We start from the raw sequence: 23,373 nt of genomic DNA on the forward strand, positions 1-23,373 counted from the left end.
AAGTCCGCAGAGGGAGCTGTCCCAGATGTATGCAGCAATCTAGAGAAAACCAGGACCCAGAGAAGAGAGGTAGATGTGTGCTGTGTGAGGCAGATGAAGCTGGGCTGTAGCAGGCCACAGACTTGTCTGATTGCTGGTCTAGGAGATTCCTCAGTTTATTCAGCGACAGCAACAGGAACTGACAGGCGACCTATGCACTGCATACCCCGGATCACCAGGGAATCGAGAAAGGATCCGTGAGGGCCATTGGCTAGAGTGACACATACGTGCAGACAACAGATGGTGATCGCAGCCTTTCCAAGGGCAGAAATATTGGCAGTATGGTGTTCGGAGGTGCGAAAGGAACCAGGCATGATTCTGTCCGCTAAAGTTAGTTTTTCGGATATCTAGTAAGCAGCTACTAGTTCCCTTGTTGTTATTGAAAGGGATATTGTTCAGATAAATAACCTGAGAGACTACGTGTGAGAGAAGATTCCCCTCTCACAGGGTTGCGGCTGAAGACAGGGTTAAACCAGAACTGTTTGCTGAATTTTGGTTATTTCTTTTTGAAGTTTTAATCACTGTTTACTGCCGTTTCACAGTCAGGTCTTATCTTAAAGCTAAAACTGCCCATATTCTTCTGCACGTGTCCTGCACCTTACAACTGAATGAACATGAGGAGAATTGCTTGAAACTCCCTCATATTGTCAGAATCCTTCTCCTGAGCCATATTCTACCTCACTGAAGTAAGACTTGCTTCTAAGTTAGCTACTATGGGATTCCTTTTACCTATTGCACTCTGTCGTCTGCACAGCTCGACTCTGTCTACCTTCTGTTGTTCTGTCTAATCCACCTTATGTTGTGTCCTGTACGCCATAATGTTTCTTTACTGTGTGGGGCACTGATGGCGGTTGTGCAGGGGAAGTAGTCACACCATTTGGAACGTGCCAACACTTATAATTGGCCTATACTATTCCTGGGGAGCTGGAGTAGATTTCTGGTCTAATATGTGCCAGTTTTGCGCTGCACATATTGTTAAATGAGTCTGGCCACAGAGGCACTGGTGTAGGGAAAACACAAGAGGTGCCATTGAGTGAGCGTAGGTCTGAGACAAGCACCATAAGGGAGTCATGAGTCATATAGTATCCCAGAACAGAGTCGCTGCAATGTTATATTGCCAAGCTGAATGTTGTGATTTATTGTATTTGTGTACCTAATGACATTGGGTAGACCGTTGTATAGACATCCTGCTAGGTTACCAGGAGATGAATCAGATTTCACCCCCTGGTAAGAGAGAGAAGAGGCTAGCTGAGGAAGCTAGAGTTCCTACTTCTGCCAAGCTCCTCATAACATTTTTCTTTCAGACATCTACAGCCAAGAAAGTTATTTAAAAGTACTCCAGAGAGAGAGAGAAAGTCTACAAGGCCAGGCATTGGAGTCATTCAGCAAGGTATTATGCACATTTATGGCAAGAGAGAGACCTTACTGCCATGAGCGGGAGCATTGCTAATGCAACTCTTCACATTTTGAGGTGGTTTCACTAGTTGTATTAAATTGGCATCCCTCAGCCACGGAACTTGCAGAAGCATTTAACATGAATCTCACTACATGCCTAAGGTTCTGCAGACTTTAAAGAGATACAGAAAGAAAAAGTACTACAACCACCATCATTGTTGTTGTCCATACATTACCACTGGGGAGGAGTGATCTACTTTGCCACTCTGCCTTGTTACAGTCAGATGCCCAGTGTGGAATCCCTAGCACACCCGAGCTACACGATCATCCAGGAATGGGAGGGCCAAACAATGGATCCTCCTATCCTCTTCCCTAGTAACTGGGCCAAGGAAATGATGAAGAACTCACCAATCATCTGCTGCATCAAAAAGAGGCATCTGGTGAATGGAGCCTATCAGCATGACTCAAAAAGCAAATGCAGGGGCCTAACGTGATATTTAAACAGTCTAATTTGTGGATCTCCTCCATTACATGTCACTGCACACACGTGTATACACTGCACATGATGGCTCTTACCTTGTGATATAAGAGGCTGGTGCTCCTCCATTACATGTCACTGCACACACGTGTACACACTGCACATGACGGCTCTTACCTTGTGATATAAGAGGCTGGTGCTCCTCCATTACATGTCACTGCACACACGTGTATACACTGCACATGACGGCTCTTACCTTGTGATATAAGAGGCTGGTGCTCCTCCATTACATGTCACTGCACACACGTGTATACACTGCACATGACGGGTCTTACCTTGTGATATAAGAGGCTGGTGCTCCTCCATCATGGCCTCCTTGTACAGATCCTTGTGTCCTTCTATATACTCCCACTCCTCCATGGAGAAATAGACAGCGACATCCTGACACCTTATAGGAACCTGACAACACAATGACACCGTCATCACCCAGACCCCTCCAGTGCTGTTACTGGAGAATTTCCCAGCATTCCCAGCAGTGTCACCTCTCCAGTCAGCAGCTCCATCATCTTGTGGATGAGTTCTAGGATCTTCTGTTCATGTATCAGGGGGTGAGGGGTCTTGCTCCGCCCTCCTGACTCCAGAAGATGGATGATGGGAGTCACACAGTTCCCCGAGGTCTTCTTCACTACTGTGTACTCCTGTGGATGGAGAGAGACACTTAGGTGAAAAAAGATGCATTACACTTACTGGAAATCTGTTTTTCCAGTACCCATGACAGCACCCATGGAGAGGACCTGCCCCACTGAACAGGAAACCTGCAACATAAAAGTAGTATGTACCTCTCCACACCTCACTTTTGCTAGACATGTGAACCAGTGCCTTATGGGCCAGAATGGGGCAATGACAATAACTGAAGCTCTGAAGAAGAAACCGGGCTCTCCAATTTGCTGAATGATTCTTTTTATTGGTCACTCATAAATGCCGTGACGTGCATTTCGGCACATACATGTGCCTTTGTCAAACAGTGAGTGTACAGCCAATTGCACAGCTGTACACTCACTGTTTGACAAAGGAACATGTATGTGCCGAAACGCGCGTCACTGCATTTATGAGTGACCAATAAAACGAATCATTCAGCAAATTGGAGTGCCGGTTTCTTCTTCATTGATTTACCTGGGATGACACCCACTGACCGAGCACCGACGTTGAACGCAGTGCCACCCGATATTTTTGTATAAATAACTGAAGCTCTGTCCTCCAGAATCTTCCTCACCACTCTTGGAATAAGACAAACTAGAGGGAGGGTATACCCTCTCTCTCCCTCCCAATTCTGAGCCACTGGTGATAATGGTTCTGCTGGATTCAGTGAAAAGAATTTGCTGATCTTGCGATTCGACCCGGAAGCGAACAAGTTGACCAAAGAGATTCCTCACTTTTGGACAATGAGAAGAGAACCACTCTGACTGCTAAAGTTCAACTGGGCTCAAAAACCTGCTATATTGTTGTCTGCCCCTCAGATGAACCATTGTGAGGGAGTGAAGGTTGGATTCTGCAAAAATCTTCAAGGCCAGGATCAAGAGCTTGACAGATCAGGTTTGTCCCTGTCTGTTGACATAAGAGATGATGGTTGTATTGTCTGTGTAGATACTGATATTGCAGTCCTTTATATGAAGCAGAGAGAGACAGCACCAGAAAAAACGCTAGAAGTTCCTTAAAGTTCGAGGGCGCCCTTTCCTGAGCTACAGTCCATTGACTCTGGAAGAGAGTAGAGCATAAGTGAGCCCCCCACCCACAGGAAATTGCATCTGTAGTTATGGTGAGGAAGTGAGAGAGACCACGGAAGGCCCTTGTTTAGATTGTGCAAGTTGGTCTACTACAGCAGTGAAGCCCTGGCTTCTGAGGAAAAAGAAAACCTTCAGTCGAGAGCCTGTCTTTAATATGCTGCTTTGAAGTAGACAATATCTGAACTGAGCCCATTATACTGTCTGTATGCAGGAGGAAAGGAAACCCACCACTGAGAATGGCTTCGCTAAAGTAGAGACGAGGGAGAGAAAGATCCATAGTTTTGCATCTCAGCAGTTTTACTTTGACAGGGACAAAAGGGAGGTCCAAGAGGAGGAATCCAGCAATGATCCCAGAAACAGGTAGGTTTTTCATGGGGTCAGGTTTGAGTTTTCATAATTTATGTCCCATTCTAGAGAGGAAATAATGGAACAGACCTCTGAAAGGTGAGCACAAAGATGTTCTGCTGAATCTGCTACCACCAGGAAATCATCCAAATATGGAATGAAGATGACGGGGGAAATTTATCAAACTGGTGTAAAGTAGAACTGGCTTAGTTGCCCATAGCAACCAATCAGATTCCACCTTTTCATTTTGGACAGCTCCTTTGGAATATGAAAGATGGAATCTGATTGGTTGCTATGGGCAACTAAGCCAGTTCTACTTTACACCAGTTTGATAAATCTCCCCCAATGTCTTTTGAACTTACGAATGAGACCATCTCTGTGGTGATCTTTGTAAAGACTCTGGTGGCCTGAGCAATTAAGAAAGGAAGAAACTTGTATTGGAAGTAAACCCAGGATCCCTGAATGGCAACTGACACTTAACAATTTCTGGTGGTCTTTGTGAATGTGATAATATGCTTGATGATCTTCTGAGTCAACCAATGCCATCAATTTTTGAAGGGCACATTTACTGTAGATTTCAATGTCTCCATAAGAAACTTTTTGTGAGATAGGAAGAGATTTAGAATATTTAAAACTATAATTAATCTAAAGGAACCAATTTGTTTCCTGACAAGAAAGTGGGTTAAAATACCCTGTATTAATGTAACAGACTCCATGTTGCCTTTTTGTTAGTGTAACAGACTTTATTTTGTCTTTGAACACACCTTTCCAAACTTCTTAAGAACATTCCAACACAGTGTGAGGTGGGGAGCGGCTTGTTTAGATTAGCAGTGGCCAGACAGACCCCGTCCATACATTCCATCATAGCTTGCAGTGCCCTGATATGAGAGTATCATGCATTGTTATCTCTAATATGTTTGGATCAGTGTCCTATACCATAAACATCTGATTGGCTTTGTGTTTTCTTCTTTATGTATAAATAAAGGGAGAACCCGGACTCTACTGTACCCTAACTCTGTGTGCTGACTTTCTTCCACCGGGTGATTGGTGAACTGCTTGATCCTCAACAACTTCATTTTCACTAGAGGAAGCTAAGCTATCACCTCCCTTCTTCAACCAGAGGAATCGCCACATGAACCCCCTTTCAGACAAGAGCCCTCATCTCTCCCTCCGTGGCCTGCTCCTTTACATGATTATTTGAAATATGCGTAAGGAGAAATCTGTCTTCTGGGAGGAGATGAAATTCTAGGACCTCTGTAATGGCAGATTGGATTCGAGGACTTGATGTACAAAAAACCCTTCGATTTACTGGAGAACTTCCTGCTCTGAACAAATCCGAACAAAAAAAAAAAAAAACTCTGGTTATACAAAGTTATGATCTATCCATAGGGGTTCTACTGCTGGGAACCCCACCAATGATGAGAACCCCACCATGGAGTCTCCCTTAAACTAACGGAGCAACTGGTTGGAAAAGCGTGCAGCGCTGTATATATTTCTATGGAAGTGCCAGACATAAGAGAGTACTGCTCTCAGCCATCTCCAGAGTTTACATGGAAATGGAGCAGTGGCGTGCATTTCCCACCAGCTGCTTCGTCCATTTCATGGGAGACCTGTTCTCGTAATCAGAGGGGGTACCAGCCGTAGGACCACCCAATGATCTGATAGTTATCCTCTAGCCTGTGTATTGGGTATACCTTTGTATAACTGGAATACCCCTTTAATGTCATCAAGGTCCATGGTGTTTCTAACTGGTCTTACTAACAGTTTCACATCTTATGCCCCAAAACAAGAATTTCTCCTGGCCCTGGTCATCGCTGGAAAAATCTGAGATGCTTGCATGAGGACATGGAAGGACCATAGCTTTAAAACCCCAAAGAGAATGCTTAACTTCAGTTTTAAAGGGGGTGACTAATTTATATTACTAGCTGCACATGCATTACAAAAGCAGTGCTCCTAAGGATCAGCCCCGACCCCTGGTCCTCAAACTTGCTTGTTTGCATAGCCGATATATCTGCAGCTGTTTAACATACAGAGAAAAGAAAAGTATTGTTTTCATCATAATAATCAACCCTATATTTATTGGGTTGATCATGTGGCATGTGAGGGCTTCAGTAGATCGAGGGTTGTGGTCAGCACACACAGAAGCTAAGCCTCGCCTCTTGGTGCACTGAAGCTCTCACTTGCATAAAGGTTAAAGGTGTTTTTCTCAGGAACACTGCGACCGATTTAAACAAGACAGATATAATTTTAATCAGCACGATCAAGCCTACCAGGCAGTATGTATGGTTTAGTGGGGTTGATCCTGCTGATAACTGCTTTTTCAGTGGACCATGGGCTCTTCTCCTACTGTCATCTTCTCTGTGACTATATAGATGTCCAACTAGTAGTAGAAATCCTCCCTCCAGGCCACACCTCACCATCTGATCATCTTGTTCCCGATCCTTTCCTCCTGGTACAACGTGTCTACTTACCTTCTCATGGCTCCTACAACATGACTATTGGTCACTGGCCACATGATACATCACTCACCATATTGGGGGCTGATCTTCAGGTTCCCCGTCACTTGGAAGGTCTGGAGGCCGTTCTACAGGACCCTCTTCCTATCACCTCCTATGATGGATTCTCCTTCCCGATGTCTGACTTGTTACAGAATACAACAAAGAGGAGAGAAATCTAGAAAAGTTTACCTCTCCGCTCAGCAGGGAGATGATCTCCAAGGTGAGGTCTAAGATTCTTCTGCTGATCTCCTTCCTGTCCATCCTTGGTGGCTCATTCAGGAGAAGGGTCGTATTGCTGGTTTTCTTCATCCCCAATCCAAATAAAGGAATAAAGGTTAATCAGTGAGTCCCATGTCCCCGATAATGAGGCCGAGAAAAAGTACGACTCATCCCGCAAAACTCAGACCCTAATGTACTAGTGCTCTGGTATACTACACTGATGAATTGCCTCCATTTTCTCTAGAAACCAGTGGGCATCTCTGCTTTATAGCCGTGTTACTGAATATCTTGCACATTGCTGCAAAATAACTGGTGGATGCAACACATTTCACATCAGTATCGCCAAATACATCATGGACACTCAGAAAAGACTACCGGTACTATATTGTATTCCTAAAATTCATAAGGATTTGAAAAAGCCCCCAGGGAGACCCATAATATCAGGGATAAACTCCATTTCTTCCAATTTATCTATATATATTGATAAATGACTACAACCTGTTGTAAAAACCATACCTTCATACATCAAAGAGGGACCTAATTAAAATATTGGAGGAAATCAATTACAAGGAGGAATGGATTTTAGGTACGTTGGACGTGAATTCCCTCTATGCAATTATTGATCATACACAAGGACTGGAGGCTCTCCATCAACAACTTGTCCTACATAACACTATGAAAGGGGAAAAAATATCTTTTATAATAGAGGGGGTCAAATATATATATTGACACACAATTACTTCACCTTCAATGGGGACTTCTATGTACAATGTCAAGGCACCGCCATGGGTACCAGATTCGCCACCAGCTATGCCAATTTATTTATGGCACAGTGGGAATCCGCCGTCATACAACCACTACTGGGGACGAGTCTGGTACTATGGCGGCGCTACATAGATTACATTATCTTTGTGTGGCGGGATACAACTACGGCCCTAGCTGCTTTCCTTGAAAATATAAATTCAAAATGACAAAAATCTTAAATTCACCTCCATCATTAGTAACACAAACATACAATTTTTAGATATTGATATCAAAGTAGAGGAGGATAGATTACTATGTAGTACTTACCATAAACCAGTGGCGAAAAATGGTTATATATTGTATACCAGCTGCCATCTGCCTAGATGGTTGATTAATGTCCCGAAAAGTCAATTTAGAAGATTGAAACGTAACTGTACCCAAGACCAACAATTTGAAACAGAGGATGGGATTTTAAAACAACAGTTTCTCAAAAAAGATTATCCTATCCATTCCATTTGTTGGAAGAATCTTTGGGGGAGGTCAGAACAGTGAAAAGGGAAGAGTTTTTTGTCCCCAGGCAGACACAAACGATGGACGAAACCCTGAGAATGATTCTACCATTCCATGCGCAATTTAAAATTATAAAAAGAATCATCAAGAAATATTGGCACCATCTGCTTGAGGACAAAATAATTGGACCAATGCTCACAAGTACACCTCAGATCACCTACACCAAGGTTCCAAATTTGGGCTTAAAAATTGCCCCTCCGGTAAAGAATAGAACCACTTTAAGTAAACGAAACTGGCTATCTTTTAATGGCTTCCATAGATGTGAGCGTTGTTCTAATTGTAGAATTACCTCCTTCCCCAAGAAAACTTTAAGGGCATCTTTGACACAGAACTCGTTCTCACTTAAGTTGATATTAAAAGAGGGCCTGACATGCAACTCTACGAATATAATATATTTAATTGAATGTCCATGCCATAAACAGTATATAGGAAGAACAAAAAAAACCCTAAAGAAGAGAATATCAGAGCATGTTACAAACATAAGGAAAGGATACGAATTAGATTCTTTATCCAAACATTATAGGGACCATCATAACAATGACCCATCCACGCTTATATATACAGCACTCGAAAAAGTTAAACACTCATGGAGAGGGGGAAATCATATCCTCCAAATGTCTAGAACTGAATCAAAGAGGATTTTTGATTTCGATACCCTGATTCCAAGGGGTATAAATGCCGAAATGGAACTCTTCGGGTTTCTATAATGGGGTGACGGCCTATATGACTCTATATGAATTTTAAAGAATGGGCCATACCTCAATGTTGTTAATGTTCGTTGAAGTTTCTTTGCTGTTTCTATTCTATGGTAAGGAAAACATACCGAAAATGGATAGTTGGTATATACACAAACTGTCCTTAGGATGATATGATGGGGACTATGACAATCTAACATGATAAACAATGCTCCACTATCAACCTATATGTGAGTCCCGGCACAATAAAATCAGGATCCATATCCATGCTTTCCAAGAATCCCTCACTGTCCCAGCATACATTGCACCAGCTATGGACACTATATAAAAAGGAAGAGATCTGACCATCACTGTTTAAGCCACTGAGGAAGGGGTCCTTTTACCCCGAAACGCGTTTGGTAATAACAGTGAGGGAGCAACAAGAAAGAGCGCTTTGGATCGCATGAACATACACCCGGGAAATTTAACAACATTTGAAAAAGACCGTTCGCATCCTAATATGGAACGAAAACCACGTGGGACGCCACACAGGTCCTTGTAGGTCACAGCGGAGATCAACACTACTTTGTGCAAGTGGACCTCCAGCAGCGAACGCAGGAGCGGTAAAGTACTGCAGCATATCAATATCAATAGAGCACTGTTTGGCAAACGGCCTATACTCATCTGGGTTGGTAATACCTGCCAACACGTGGTACAATCGTAATAGATATTCTAAAGCAGAGTCCCATTGCGTGGATACTATTGTGACAAACATTTCATATGCACCCCAATTGACTTGTCCCTTCGTATAGGAGATACTAAAACTGTCATGGTCTTACCTTCTTGCTGTTCTCCTTCGTTTGACATGTGCTGGCGGCCATCTTGGTTTCTGGGTTTCTTGTAGCCTCCCACCCTGCGGCTCCTCCTTCCCACTGGGAGGAGCTGGATGCCTAGCTCATATATATAGGAGGTCTGTGGCTTCAGTTCCTTGCTTGGTCCTCCTGTGTTCACATGCTTCTAGACTGCTGCTGCTTCCGGTTCCTGATCCTGGTTTCGTCCGACTACCCTGCTGGTTCCTGATCCTGGTTTCGTCCGACTACCCTGCTGGTTCCTGATCCTGGCTTCGTCTGACTACCCTGCTGGTTCCTGATCCTGGCTTCGTCTGACTACCCTTCTGGTTCCTGACCTCTGGCTTCGCAAAGACTCTGCTTCGGTTTCGCCATCCGTTTGGACTTTTGCTTTACAGCTTTATTTTCAATAAAGCCTTCTTATTTTCACTTATCCCTTGTTGTACGTCTGGTTCATGGTTCCGTGACATTAGGACCAAGCCATGAATTCTGACGGTACAGGGCCATCCTCGCTACCCACGCTGGTTGCCAGACTTGATCAGCAGGATCACCTGTTGGGTCGGTTCGCTGTGGCGTTGCAAACCCTGCTTGAACGCACGGCTCATTTCGCTCCCGTTGCCGATGGGTCGGTTGTCGCTCCTGGGCCCGCTCCTACTGCCGCTCCGGTTGTTGCGCCAGAGTCTACCCCGACACCTGTTGTTGCACCTGCGGTGTTTCGGGGTATGACCGGTTCTGCCCCTCTTCCACAGCGCTTTGGGGGAGAGCCAACTCAGTGCCGAGGTTTCCTTAACCAGGTGGGCATTTATTTCGAGTTGCTGCCACATGCCTTTCCCACTGAGAGATCAAAGGTGGGCTTCTTGATCTCGCTGCTCTCGGACAAGGCCTTGGCCTGGGCCAGCCCTTTATGGGAGAACAACAATCCGGTGGTTGCCGAGTTTTCCGGTTTTGTTGCTTCTCTTCGGAAGGTATTCGATGTGCCGGCTCGTGCTGCCTCTGCTGCGAAGCTCCTTATGTCCATCAGACAGGGTTCACGATCCGTAGCTGAATACGCCATTGAGTTTCGTACCCTGGCAGCAGAGGTGGGCTGGAATAATGAGGCTCTGGTCGCTGCTTTCTCTCATGGTCTCTCGGATGCCTTGAAGGATGAGGTTGCAGCTAAGGACCTACCAGTGGAGCTCGAGTGTCTTATTTCTTTCCTGATTTTAATTGACACCAGACTCAGGGAGAGACCTTCCTTTAAGGAGAGCCTGCGGAGGTTTTCTAACAGATTGGTGCCTACGTTTGTTGTCCCACCCGTGCCTCCCTCTCCTCCCACGCCTCCTGGGGATGACTTGTCTGGGGGTGAACCCATGCAGCTGGGGTTTGCTCGCCTGTCCGAGGGGGAGAGGGTACTCCGGAGACGCGAGGGCCGATGCATGTACTGTGGTCTCGGTGGGCATTTTCGGTTGGCATCTCCGAACCGTCCGGGAAACGCTCGCACCTGAGATCCTGTCGGGGGCAGATCTTGGGTGGAGTCTCCTCGTCCCCGGTTTCCCGTGTTGACAAACCACTGATCACTGTTGTCCTCTCCTGGGTCGGGGGATCGGTGACGACCCAGGCGTTGGTGGACTCTGGTGCCGGTGGTTTGTTCATTGATAATGTGTTCGCTGCCGCCAATTCCATTCCTCTGCAGGCTCGAGGTTCCCCACTGGCTCTTGAGGCGATAGACGGCAGACCCCTTCTGCCGCCACACGTGACTCATGAGACCCTTCCAGTGGGGATAGCCATTGGTGCCGTTCACAGAGAGTCGGTCTGCCTCCAGGTTATTTCGTCTCCACACTACTCGGTGGTCTTGGGGTACCCCTGGCTCCGGAAGCATAATCCGACTTTCGATTGGAGATCGGCCGAGATCCTCTCGTGGTCACCGCAGTGTGGGGCTAGTTGCATCCATGGGTCTGTCAAGTTGCTGTGTACTTCCTCGGACTCTCTGTTGCCTCCTGAATACGAGGAGTACCGGGATGTATTCGATAAGGTGCGCGCGGTTGCCCTACCTCCGCACCGCCCATACGATTGTGCCATAGAGTTACAATCTGGTGCCGTTCCTCCTCGTGGCAAAGTCTATCCACTGTCGGTAGCGGAGAATGAGGCCATGGAGGAGTACGTGAGGGAGGCGCTTTCACGCGGACACATTCGCAAATCCTCGTCCCCGGCAGGGGCTGGATTTTTCATTGTGAAAAAGAAGGGCGGTGAGTTGAGGCCTTGCATCGATTACAGGGGTCTCAATCGCATCACGATCAAGAACGCTTACCCGATACCCTTGATTTCCGAGCTGTTCGATCGCCTTAAAGGGGCCACGGTCTTTACCAAACTCGACCTGAGGGCGGCATATAACCTGGTAAGGATCAAGGCGGGCGATGAGTGGAAGACCGCGTTTAACACCAGGACCGGTCATTATGAATCCTTGGTTATGCCCTTTGGGTTGTGCAATGCGCCCGCAGTCTTTCAGGAATTCATCAACGATGTTTTCCGTGACCTGTTGCAGCAGTGTGTGGTGGTCTATTTGGATGACATCTTGGTATATTCTGAATCCATGGAGGCCCACATTCTGGATGTCAGACGAGTGTTGCAACGGTTACGAGAGAACAAGCTGTTCGGTAAGCTTGAGAAATGCGAATTTCACCGATCCCAGGTAACCTTCTTAGGTTACATCATTTCCGCTGAGGGGTTCTCCATGGATCCTGAGAAGGTTTCGGCTGTCTTACAGTGGCCCCAGCCCAGTGGTCTTCGTTCCCTGCAGCGCTTTTTGGGCTTCGCCAATTATTATCAGAAGTTCATCAGGGACTTTTCCATGCTAGCCAAGCCTCTCACGGATCTGACCAGGAAGGGCAGTAATTCCCAGGTCTGGCCGCTCGAGGCCATCCGAGCTTTTGAGGCTCTAAAGTCCGCCTTTGTGTCGGCTCCGATTCTGTCGCATCCCAACCCTGGGTTGCCCTTTGTCCTCGAGGTGGACGCGTCTGAGACGGGAGTAGGCGCCCTTCTGTCTCAGCGTAGAACACCAGAGGGTCCTCTGCTTCCTTGTGGGTTTTACTCCCGGAAACTGTCTTCCGCGGAGTGCAACTATCAGATTGGTGACAGGGAGTTATTGGCCATCGTGCAGGCCCTTAAAGAATGGAGGCACTTGCTCGAGGGTTCGGTGGTTCCGGTCCTCATCCTGACGGACCACAAGAATCTGACCTACCTTTCTGAGGCCAAGAGATTGACACCACGTCAGGCCAGATGGGCTCTGTTCTTGTCACGTTTTAATTACGTGGTCTCCTACCTACCCGGTTCCAAGAACATCAGGGCGGATGCCTTATCACGGCAGTACTCCGAGCTGTCCAGGGAGGAGTCGATTCCGACTTCGGTCATACCTCCGAATCAGATCTTGGCCGCCATTCGCACCAGCCTGACCTCTCCCCTGGGTGAGCAGATTTTGGCGGCTCAATCTGGTGCTCCCTCTGGGAGACCCAACGGCAGATGTTTTGTGCCTGAGGAGTTGCGCACTCGGTTGTTGCGAACCTACCATAACTCCAAGACCGCGGGGCATCCTGGAAAGAATCAGCTGTCCTGGGCTGTTTCACGTCTGTTCTGGTGGCCTTCCCTACGTTCCGACATCGCCGCATATGTAGCGGCATGCTCCGTTTGTGCCCAGAGTAAGTCTCCTCGGCACCTTCCGTTGGGCCTTCTGCAACCCATAGCCACCGGGGAGCGCCCATGGTCACACCTGGGGATGGATTTCATTGTGGACCTCCCTGCATCCCAAGGCCATACGGTCATTCTCATGATTGTGGATCGGTTTTCCAAAATGTGCCACTGTGTTCCTCTCAAGAAGTTACCCTCTGCACAAGAGTTGGCCACGATTTTTGCCAGGGAGGTCTTCCGGTTGCACGGTTTGCCCAAGGAGATTGTGTCGGATCGGGGGAGTCAGTTTGTGTCCAGGTTCTGGCGCGCCTTTTGCTCCCAGTTGGGGATTCATCTCTCCTTCTCCTCGGCCTACCACCCTCAGTCCAATGGGGCCGCAGAACGATCTAATCAGGCCTTGGAGCAATTCCTTCGTTGCTATGTCTCCGATCACCAAGACAATTGGGTTGACCTCCTGCCTTGGGCTGAGTTTGCCAGGAACACGGCGGTGAACTCTTCCTCTGGGACGTCTCCCTTCATGGCCAATTATGGGTTCCAACCTGCCGTGTTACCGGAGGTATTCTCTCCCCAGGATATTCCGGCTGTGGAGGATCACCTTTCCGTCCTACGTGCTTCTTGGGTACTGATCCAGAAGTCCCTTGAGGTCTCTGCGCAGCGCCAGAGACTCCAGGCTGATCGCAGACGAGCGCCTGCTCCTTCCTACCAGGTCAGAGACCGTGTATGGTTGTCCACCTGCAACCTCAACCTTTGAGTGCCCACTCCCAAGCTGGCGCCTTGCTTTGTTGGTCCCTTCCGAGTGCTTCGCAGGGTAAACCCGGTAGCCTATGCCCTTGCGCTTCCTCCTGGCATGCGGATCTCCAACGTGTTTCATGTCTCCCTGTTGAAGCCACTGGTGTGTAATCGTTTCACTTCCTCGGTTCCTCGGCCTCGTCCGGTCCAAGTGGGTAATCGTGAGGAGTATGAGGTGAGCAATATCCTGGACTCACGCCTGGTCCGCGGTCGGGTGCAGTTTTTGGTCCATTGGCGTGGTTATGGTCCAGAGGAGCGTTCCTGGGTTCCCTCCGCAGATGTCCATGCTCCTGCCTTGCTCCGAGCCTTCCACGCACGCTTCCTTCAGAAACCGTTCTTTACTCCGCGGAGGAGGGGCCCTTGAGGGGGAGGTACTGTCATGGTCTTACCTTCTTGCTGTTCTCCTTCGTTTGACATGTGCTGGCGGCCATCTTGGTTTCTGGGTTTCTTGTAGCCTCCCACCCTGCGGCTCCTCCTTCCCACTGGGAGGAGCTGGATGCCCAGCTCATATATATAGGAGGTCTGTGGCTTCAGTTCCTTGCTTGGTCCTCCTGTGTTCACATGCTTCTAGACTGCTGCTGCTTCTGGTTCCTGATCCTGGTTTCGTCCGACTACCCTGCTGGTTCCTGATCCTGGTTTCGTCCGACTACCCTGCTGGTTCCTGATCCTGGCTTCGTCTGACTACCCTGCTGGTTCCTGATCCTGGCTTCGTCTGACTCTGCTTCGCTTTCGCCATCCGTTTGGACTTTTGCTTTACAGCTTTATTTTCAATAAAGCCTTCTTATTTTCACTTATCCCTTGTTGTACGTCTGGTTCATGGTTCCGTGACAAAAACGCAAGAATTTGGTCATATATTTGAGGATGCCATTTATTTAAGACTGTGGTGAACATTTACTCATCCCACCAACAAACCGAATCTACCTCCATTTTGCAACCTGTGTGCTTTTTCCTACCATACGTCATTATGCGTTTTTTAGAATCATGTTCATAATTAGTGGTTATGTTTTAATCATGTTTATTGAGTGTATTACAATTTGATAAATTATATTTTTGATAATTTTTATCTACCAGTCTATTATTTGCCAGATACTGAGTGACCCCCAAATCCCCCTTCAAATTCTCCATACATTTCACATCAGTATCGCAAATTATAACTGTGTTACTGAAGGCAATACCGCATCACAGCATCTAGTTTAGAAGATGATTAACATCAGTGCAAAAAAATTACATTGCCACACCTGACTTTTAGTGAACGCGTGTTATTCCTTAAAAAAAACATTTTATATCCATATCATTGGGGGACACAGTCTTGACCTTGGGTATAGCTATTGCCACTAGGAGGCGACACTAAGCAAAGAAAGTGTAAGCTCCTCCTGCAGACACTGAGCTAATCAGTTTTAGCTTAGTGTCCGTAGGAGGCAGACCTCCCTGTTTTGCAGGTCTGCTGAATTTTTTATTTTAATTCTTTAACATTTTACTCTTTTTCTTTCCTTTAGCTCGGTTGAGGGCAGTCTCCAAGCTGCCTGCATTCCCACCCAGGAGACGGGAGTCCTGGGGGTCTCCCAAGCCCGCTGCACGTTCCGGGTCTCCAGAAAGCAAGGAGGACCAGAGGTTCCTGTAAAAAACCTTTGTCTCCCGTCAGCTTTTGGGTCACCAGCTCCGGTCTCCACCAAAGTCCCCTCTGTTACCGGTGTAGCTACCCTCACCAAGGGGTAACACACCGAAGCTGGTGACCTGGCTGGAGCCAGGGGGGCAGAAAACACCAGACGGGTGAGTATTCTCTCAGTCCCCAACGCCCCCATTCCTCCTCCCTCCCCCACCTCAGGTTTTTACATGTGAATAGTCCCCAATGGAGGCCGACTTACCTCCACCTGAAGCCTCAGTCTTGGCAGGTGTCCTTTCTGGAGTAATTGCACTTCCAGTGGATACTGTACAGCCTGTAGCATTACCCTCCTTCCATAAAAAAGGCGGAGTATTTGCACTTGCACTGGATACAGCACAGCCTATAGCATTACCCTCCTTCCACAAAAGGCGGAGTAATTGCACTTCCAATAGGAACTGTACATTCTGTAGCATTACCCTCCTTCCATAAAAAAAAGGCAGAGTAATTGCACTACCAATGGATACTGTACATTTTGTAGCATTACCCTCCATCTATAAAAGGAGTAGTTGCACTTGCACTGGATACCGTACAGCCTGTAGCATTACCTCCTTCGATAAAAGGCAGAGTAATTGCACTTACACTGGATGCTGTACTGCCTGTAGCATTACCTCCTTCCATAGGCAGAGTAATTGCACTTGCACTGGATACTGGGCAGCTTATAGCATTACTCTCCTTCCATAGGTGGATTAAATGCACTTACACTCTATGCTGTACTGCCTGTAGCATCACCCTCCTTCCATAGGTGGGGTAATTGCACTTACATTGGATGCTGTACTGCCTGTTGCATTACACTCCTTTCATAGGCGGAGCAATTTGCATTTGTACTGGATACTGTACCAGTCGGCAGCGTTACACTTCCTTCTTAGGCGGAGTACTTGCACTGCCATTGGGTACTGTATAGCCTGTACCATTACCCTTCTTAACCATAGACAGGGTAATAGCACTTCCATGGGTACCGTACAGTCCGTTCCATTAGTCTATTTCCATCGGCGGAGTAGTGCCACTAACTCTGGACACAGTACAGCCGGTAGCTTTACTCTCTTCCCATGGGCGTAGTAATTACAATTCCAGTGGGTGCCGTTTGGACGGTAGCATTACTCTCCTTTTTTAAAGGACGGAGTGTTTGCACATTTCTTATGCAGAGTATTGGCACTTTCCGTGGGCTCCTGTACATCAGGTAGCATTGTTCTTCTTCCATAGGCGGACTATTTACACCACCACGGTATACCAGAAGTCTGGTAGCACTACCCTCCTTCCATGTCAGAGTAGTTGCACTATCACTGGATCCTATACTTACGCTAGCATTCCTCTCCTTCTGTAATAGGAGTATTTGCACTTACTCCGTATACTGTACATTTTGTGGTATTACCCTCTTCATTGGGCGGGTAACTGCACTTCTGCTGGATACCATACGTCCTGTTACATTACCCTCTCCGCAGGCGGAGTAATTGCACTAATACTGGTTGTCATCTGTCCTTTCGGTTTTCCCCCTTCTATAGGTGGATTAGCGGCACCACAATTGCATGCTGTAGATCTGGTAACATTACCCTCCTTCTATTGGTGGAGTAGTTGCACAACCAGTAGTGCTTACACTACCCGTGGACCCGATACATTGTGTCGGGTTTCCCTCTTCATTCAGAGGAGTGATGCTCTATCGCATTTTCCATCTTTCTTAGGTGGGACGGTAGATGACAGGCTGTGCACTCAACACGATCGACATCCATTCTTTGTCAGTAGGTGGAACAGATTCGCTGCTTGTCAGTTTCCTTCCTTCTCAAGTGGAGGATGGCGCTAGTATCATATTCTGGGTGTTTACTGCCGTTTGGCCTCATTCTCAGGTGGAGCCTATCTTCTGGTCCTGAAAACCATAGTTGGGCTATAGCCTCCCTCCTATGAGGCAGCCTTGCGCTGGCCATAGGTTTTATGACTACCCCTATTGTGTGACTCCGTCCTAGGGGAAGTATTTCCTTCTAGGGGTGGAACCTTCTCACTAGTTGTAGCTGTGATTGGGCATACATTTCCTTATCACAGGTGGCACTGTGCTCATGTTCTGCCATCACTGGGTGCGATACATCCTCCAGGCCTTATATGTATAGTGTTCCTGAGGCGCTGGCTGACAGGTACTCTTATTCCCTATAGTTCTGTCATCTGCCCATTCCATGACAGGTTTCAGCTGGTGGGTTTGCTCACTTTTCGTGGGCATTAGTACGGCTTTCGGTGCATGGTATAACCTGCACCGAAAGCGTTGCATCCATGTGGTTTTGGGTATGCACTTATTCAGTTTGTATATGTGTATTGTTTGAATGGCTCTCCTCCCCGGGTACAGCGGTCGTACTGTCCTTGTTTGTCACTCATAGATGCTGGTTCCCTACTGAGCCGCATCAGCCTCTTCTACTTCTCCCCCTTCGCAGGGCGAGTAGTTGCACTTTCTCCACATACTGTTACTGCCTGCGCAGCTAGTGTTCATAGCCATTGGGGGCTCGTGTGACCCCTTTCTGCTGTGGGGGTGCCTGCGCTGGTGGTATTGGTCCAGGTTCTCTAGCCCTGACGTTCTTCCAGGTCCCACTGGAGTGTTTTTCTCTTCTGGCAGTCCGATATGGTGTCTGGGGTCTCTGCCTTCAGACATCCCTACTTCCTCCCCCATGGGGGGCAAGTTTTGTCTCATCTGCAGTTCTTTGGCCCTTGATATCTAGACACCATTCTTTTTCAGCGGAATTTGGCTTCCCTTTCTGCAGGGGGGGGCACGCTGCGCCCCCTTTATCAACTTCCGTTGAATCCTTGGTACCTTAATCTGGTGCTCAGCACTCTCCAGTCCTCTCAGTTTGAGTCTTTGCAGCAGGTGTCCCTTCACTTCGGGTACTGCAAGGTGGCCTTTTTGGTGGCAGTCTTTTCCATCCGTAGGGTGTCGGATCTATCAGCTCTTGCCTGTTGGTCGTCCTTCATCATCAACGCGCATCTGGTTTGGATTCGCATCTATCTGTTTCAGACATCTTCTTTCAGACGGATTCATTATTCGTCATTCCGGAGGGACTGAGACAAGGGCTGGCTGTCTCCAAAGTTTCCATTTCCCGATGGATTCGTTTGACTATTGTGGAAGCGTACCGCATCAGTGGACAGGCTCCACCCTTCCGGGTTACTGCTTATTTTGCTCGGGCAATGGTTGGGCAGTACATCATGGGGCTCAGGCCCTTCAGGGGTGCAGGGCGGCTGCCTCGTCGTCTGGGCACACTTTTCAGGTTTTACAGAGTGCACACCTTTGCATCTTCTGACACTTCTCTGGGGCGTAGAGTTTTGTAGAAAGCGGTCCTCGGATTGGCAGGATGGCTTCTTCGTTTATGACCCACCCCAGGGACTACTCTGGAACTTCCCAAGGTCAAGACTGTGTCCCCCAATGATACGGATGAGAAAACTAGATTTTTGTACTTACCATAAAATCTGTTTCTCTCCCGTTCATTGGGGAACACAGCTCCCACCCTGTATGTACATTTTCTTCCTTTTTATTATTTGCTGTTGGCTTCTCCTGACTGTTCCTACTGCTTTTTTACAAACTGATTAGCTCAGTGTCTGCAGGACGGATATAGCTGAGAGGAGGAGCTAACACTTTTTTTTTGCTTAGTGTCGCCTCCTAGTGGCAATAGCTATACCCAAGGTCAAGACTGTGTCCCCCAATGAACGGAAGAGAAACAGATTTTACGGTAAGTACAAAAATCTAGTTTTATTTTACTGCAATACCGTAATTATAACGCTATTATCATAGCTGTGTTACGGAACATGTACATTGCTGCAATATATGGGGTGGATAGTACAGTCGTGGCCAAAAGTTTTGAGAATGACACAAATATTAGTTTTCACAAAGTTTGCTGCTAAACTGCTTTTAGATCTTTGTTTCACTTGTTTCTGTGATGTAGTGAAATATAATTACACACACTTCATACGTTTCAAAGGCTTTTATCGACAATTACATGACATTTATGCAAAGAGTCAGTATTTGCAGTGTTGGCCCTTCTTTTTCAGGACCTCTGCAATTCGACTAGGCATGCTCTTATCAACTTCTGGGCCAATTCCTGACTGATAGCAACCCATTCTTTCATAATCACTTCTTGGAGTTTGTCAGAATTAGTGGGTTTTTGTTTGTCCACCCGCCTCTTGAGGATTGACCACAGTGAGCAAGTGCTGTTTTATACACAGCTTTTTATACACAGCTTTCCTACAGGAGGGCCATATTCTCTCTTTTATTGTCGTTTTTATTGCCTTATACATTAATAAATATCTGTTTGATCCCTGTATCCTGAGAGTGCCCAGTTCATTTATCACAAGTTGCACGTTATTTTTAGTGGCCTGGGTGAGTCCACTTTACTGAGTGCACCTCTGCTTGGTCCTTGTGTGTTCCTGTGCGCCTCATTTACCTTTTTTATTTCAGGATGCTTTACTGTTGGCATGACACAGGACTGATGATAGCGCTCACCTTTTCTTCTCCGGACAAGCCTTTTTTTCAGATGCCCCAAACAATCGGAAAGAGGCTTCATCGGAGAATATGACTTTGCCCCAGTCCTCAGCAGTCCATTCACTATACTTTCTGCAGAAGATCAATCTGTCCCTGATGTTTTTTTTGGAGAGAAGTGGCTTCTTTGCTGCCCTTCTTGACACCAGGCCATCTTCCAAAAGTCTTCGCCTCACTGTGCGTGCAGATGCGCTCACACCTGCCTGCTGCCATTCCTGAGCAAGCTCTGCACTGGTGGCACTCCGATCCCGCAGTCGAATCGTCTTTAGGAGACGATCCTGGCGCTTGCTGGACTTTTTTGGACGCCCTGAAGCCTTCTTAACAAGAATTGAACCTCTTTCCTTGAAGTTCTTGATGATCCTATAAATTGTTGATTGAGGTGCAATCTTAGTAGCCACAATATCCTTGCCTGTGAAGCCATTTTTATGCAACGCAATGATGGCTGCACGCGTTTATTTGCAGGTCACCATGGTTAACAATGGAAGAACAATGATTTCAAGCATCACCCTCCTTTTAACATGTCAAGTCTGCCATTTTAACCCAATCAGCCTGACATAATGATCTCCAGCCTTGTGCTCGTCAACATTCTCACCTGAGTTAACAAGACGATTACTGAAATGATCTCAGCAGGTCCTTTAATGACAGCAATGAAATGCAGTGGAAAGTTTTTTTTGGGATTAAGTTAATTTTCATGGCAAAGAAGGACTATGCAATTCATCTGATCACTCTTCATAACATTCTGGAGTATATGCAAATTGCTATTATAAAAACGTAAGCAGCAACTTTTCCAATTTCCAATATTTATGTCATTCTCAAAACTTTTGGCCACGACTGTAAGTAGCAGCAGTAGCACCACCAGCCAACCAACTAATAGTAGTAGTGGCCCTTGGAGCCGTGGTGGTGGCGGTAGGGGAAGTGGTAGCAACAGTGGCATTTTGGGGAAATACAGAGCAGCGAATCAGAAAGAGGGCTAAGAAGCCCACGATGACTTATTACAGTTTGATAAAAATTGCAGGGATGGTGATGACTATAACAATGAATGTGTGTTGTACAGGACCTGGGAACCGGCATCACCAGATCCTGTGAAGAAAAAACAGAAATGGCCAGCATTCCGAATAACAACAAGTCTGTCCTCCTTCTCCTGGTCCTTTTTGTGGGAGCCAATCCGCAATCCCAAGCAGTACAGTGTTCTTATCATCAGCTGCTTCGTCTCCTTTTCAGACTCGGCCTCCATATCTTCTTTTCCATAATTTTTCCAACAATTTTCAAAATAATTGTTTAAAATTATAATTCTCACTGTATAGCAAGTTGAACCCCACTTTGGACACCTGGAGCAGTTGCTATGGCCGCTGCCAATGTCTGTCTACCATCACTTTCCATATGGCTTTGGCTGCCTGCTACTACTTAAGAAAAAAAAAATAATCACAGAATGAAGTGGCCTAAATGGGAGGAAGTGCTTAAAAACCCCAAACACTGTGGCGTGTTTATAACCGTGGGAGCAATCCCTCCGCATGTGATCCGCTGCTAAAGGCAATCCCCAGCAAAAATGCATACAATGGAGGATTTCGGCAGCGGACCACATGCACCACAATGGCATCCTAAACAAGATGGGATAATGTGTGGATGAGAATATAAAAATCCATAAAGCACTACAAAAGGTGCACCACAATAATATGCTACTGACAATACTGGCCAAACCCTCACGCTGATGTTTAAAACTGAGACTTTGGCCAATATATTCCCGCCAGGAACATATCAGGGCCCAAGGCTCCCCCGGTATAAACACGCTACAGTGTTCGGGGTATTGAGCACTTCTTCCCACAAATATCTACTGCCTTGTCTGTTCCATGCTTTGCTTATGGTCGAGCATTCTGCCCCCATTAATGCAAAATTTTTGGATGCTTGTTCCCTCAATAAGCCACTGTTTTTCCCCATAAAACACTGTGTGTTTAAACACCATATGTCCCCGATAAGAGGACATTTTTTGAGAACATGTTTTCATAAAAAGTCCTAGGAATCTACAGGGTGGGCCATTTATATGGATACACCTTAATAAAATGGGAATGGTTGGTGATATTAACTTCCTGTTTGTGGCACATTAGTATATGTGAGGGGGGAAACTTTTCAAGATAGGTGGTGGTGACCATGGCGGCCATTTTGAAGTCGGCCATTTTGAATCCAACTTTTGTTTTTTCAATAGGAAGAGGGTCATATGACACATGAAACTTATTGGGAATTTCACACGAAAAACAATGGTGTGCTTGGTTTTAACGTAACTTCATTCTTTCATGAGTTATTTACAAGTTTCTCTTTGTTTACAGCCATTGACATGTCGCCGAGGTGAACACGTGAGGAGCGGATAGAAATTGTGTTGATGTCTGGTGAACGCAGTAACCGGGTCATTGCAGCAGATTTCAATGCAAGACACCCTACGAGACCACCCATCTCCCATGCTACAGTTAGCAAACTGCTTGCTAAGTTTAGTGAAACTGGTTCAGTGTTGGATTTGCCAAAATGTGGACGCATGAAATCTGTCTCTAATGAAGAAACATCAGTGGCTGTCCTAGCTTCATTCAGCAAGAGCCCAAAGTGTAGCACTCCAGCAAGATGGTGCACCACCACATTATGGGTGTCAGGTCCGAGCATTCCTAGATGAACAGTTTCTTGGAAAGTGGATTGGTCATCGTGGGCCAGTTGAATGGCCCCCAAGGTCTCCCGATCTGACCCCCTTAGACTTTTATCTTTGGGGTCATCTGAAGGCAATTGTCTATGCTGTGAAGATACGAGATGTGCAGCACCTGAAACTACGGATACTGGAAGCCTGTGCTAGCATTTCTCCTGCGGTGTTGCTATCAATGTGTGAAGAGTGGGAGAAGAGGGTTGCATTGACAATCCAACACAATGGGCAGCACATTGAACACATTTTATAAGTGGTCAGAAACTTGCAAATAACTCATGAAAGAACAAAGTTACGTTAAAACCAAGCACACCATTGTTTTTCTTGTGAAATTCCCAATAAGTTTGATGTGTCACATGACCCTCTTCCTATTGAAGAAACAAAAATTGGATTCAAAATGGCCGACTTCAAAATGGCCGCCATGGTCACCACCCATCTTGAAAAGTTTCCCCCCTCACATATACTAATGTGCCACAAACAGGAAGTTAA

At 46.6% G+C, this 23,373-nt stretch overlaps 2 protein-coding genes across 2 annotated transcripts in view; both read right to left on the reverse strand.

The window, feature by feature from the left end:
- Nucleotides 1-6,845, reverse strand: part of LOC120991237 (gastrula zinc finger protein XlCGF17.1-like) — a 250,829-nt gene extending 243,984 nt beyond the window's left edge. The window contains exon 1 of the mRNA XM_040420100.1: nucleotides 6,729-6,845. The gene's annotated coding sequence lies outside the window, so the exon portion shown is untranslated. The remainder of the gene's footprint in view (nucleotides 1-6,728) is intronic.
- Nucleotides 1-23,373, reverse strand: part of LOC120990673 (zinc finger protein 585A-like) — a 1,368,789-nt gene that overhangs the window by 309,965 nt on the left and 1,035,451 nt on the right. The gene's annotated exons all lie outside the window — the stretch shown is intronic.

Source organism: Bufo bufo, chromosome 2 (genome assembly GCF_905171765.1).
Source record: "Bufo bufo chromosome 2, aBufBuf1.1, whole genome shotgun sequence".
In the NCBI taxonomy this organism is placed as follows: domain Eukaryota; kingdom Metazoa; phylum Chordata; class Amphibia; order Anura; family Bufonidae; genus Bufo; species Bufo bufo.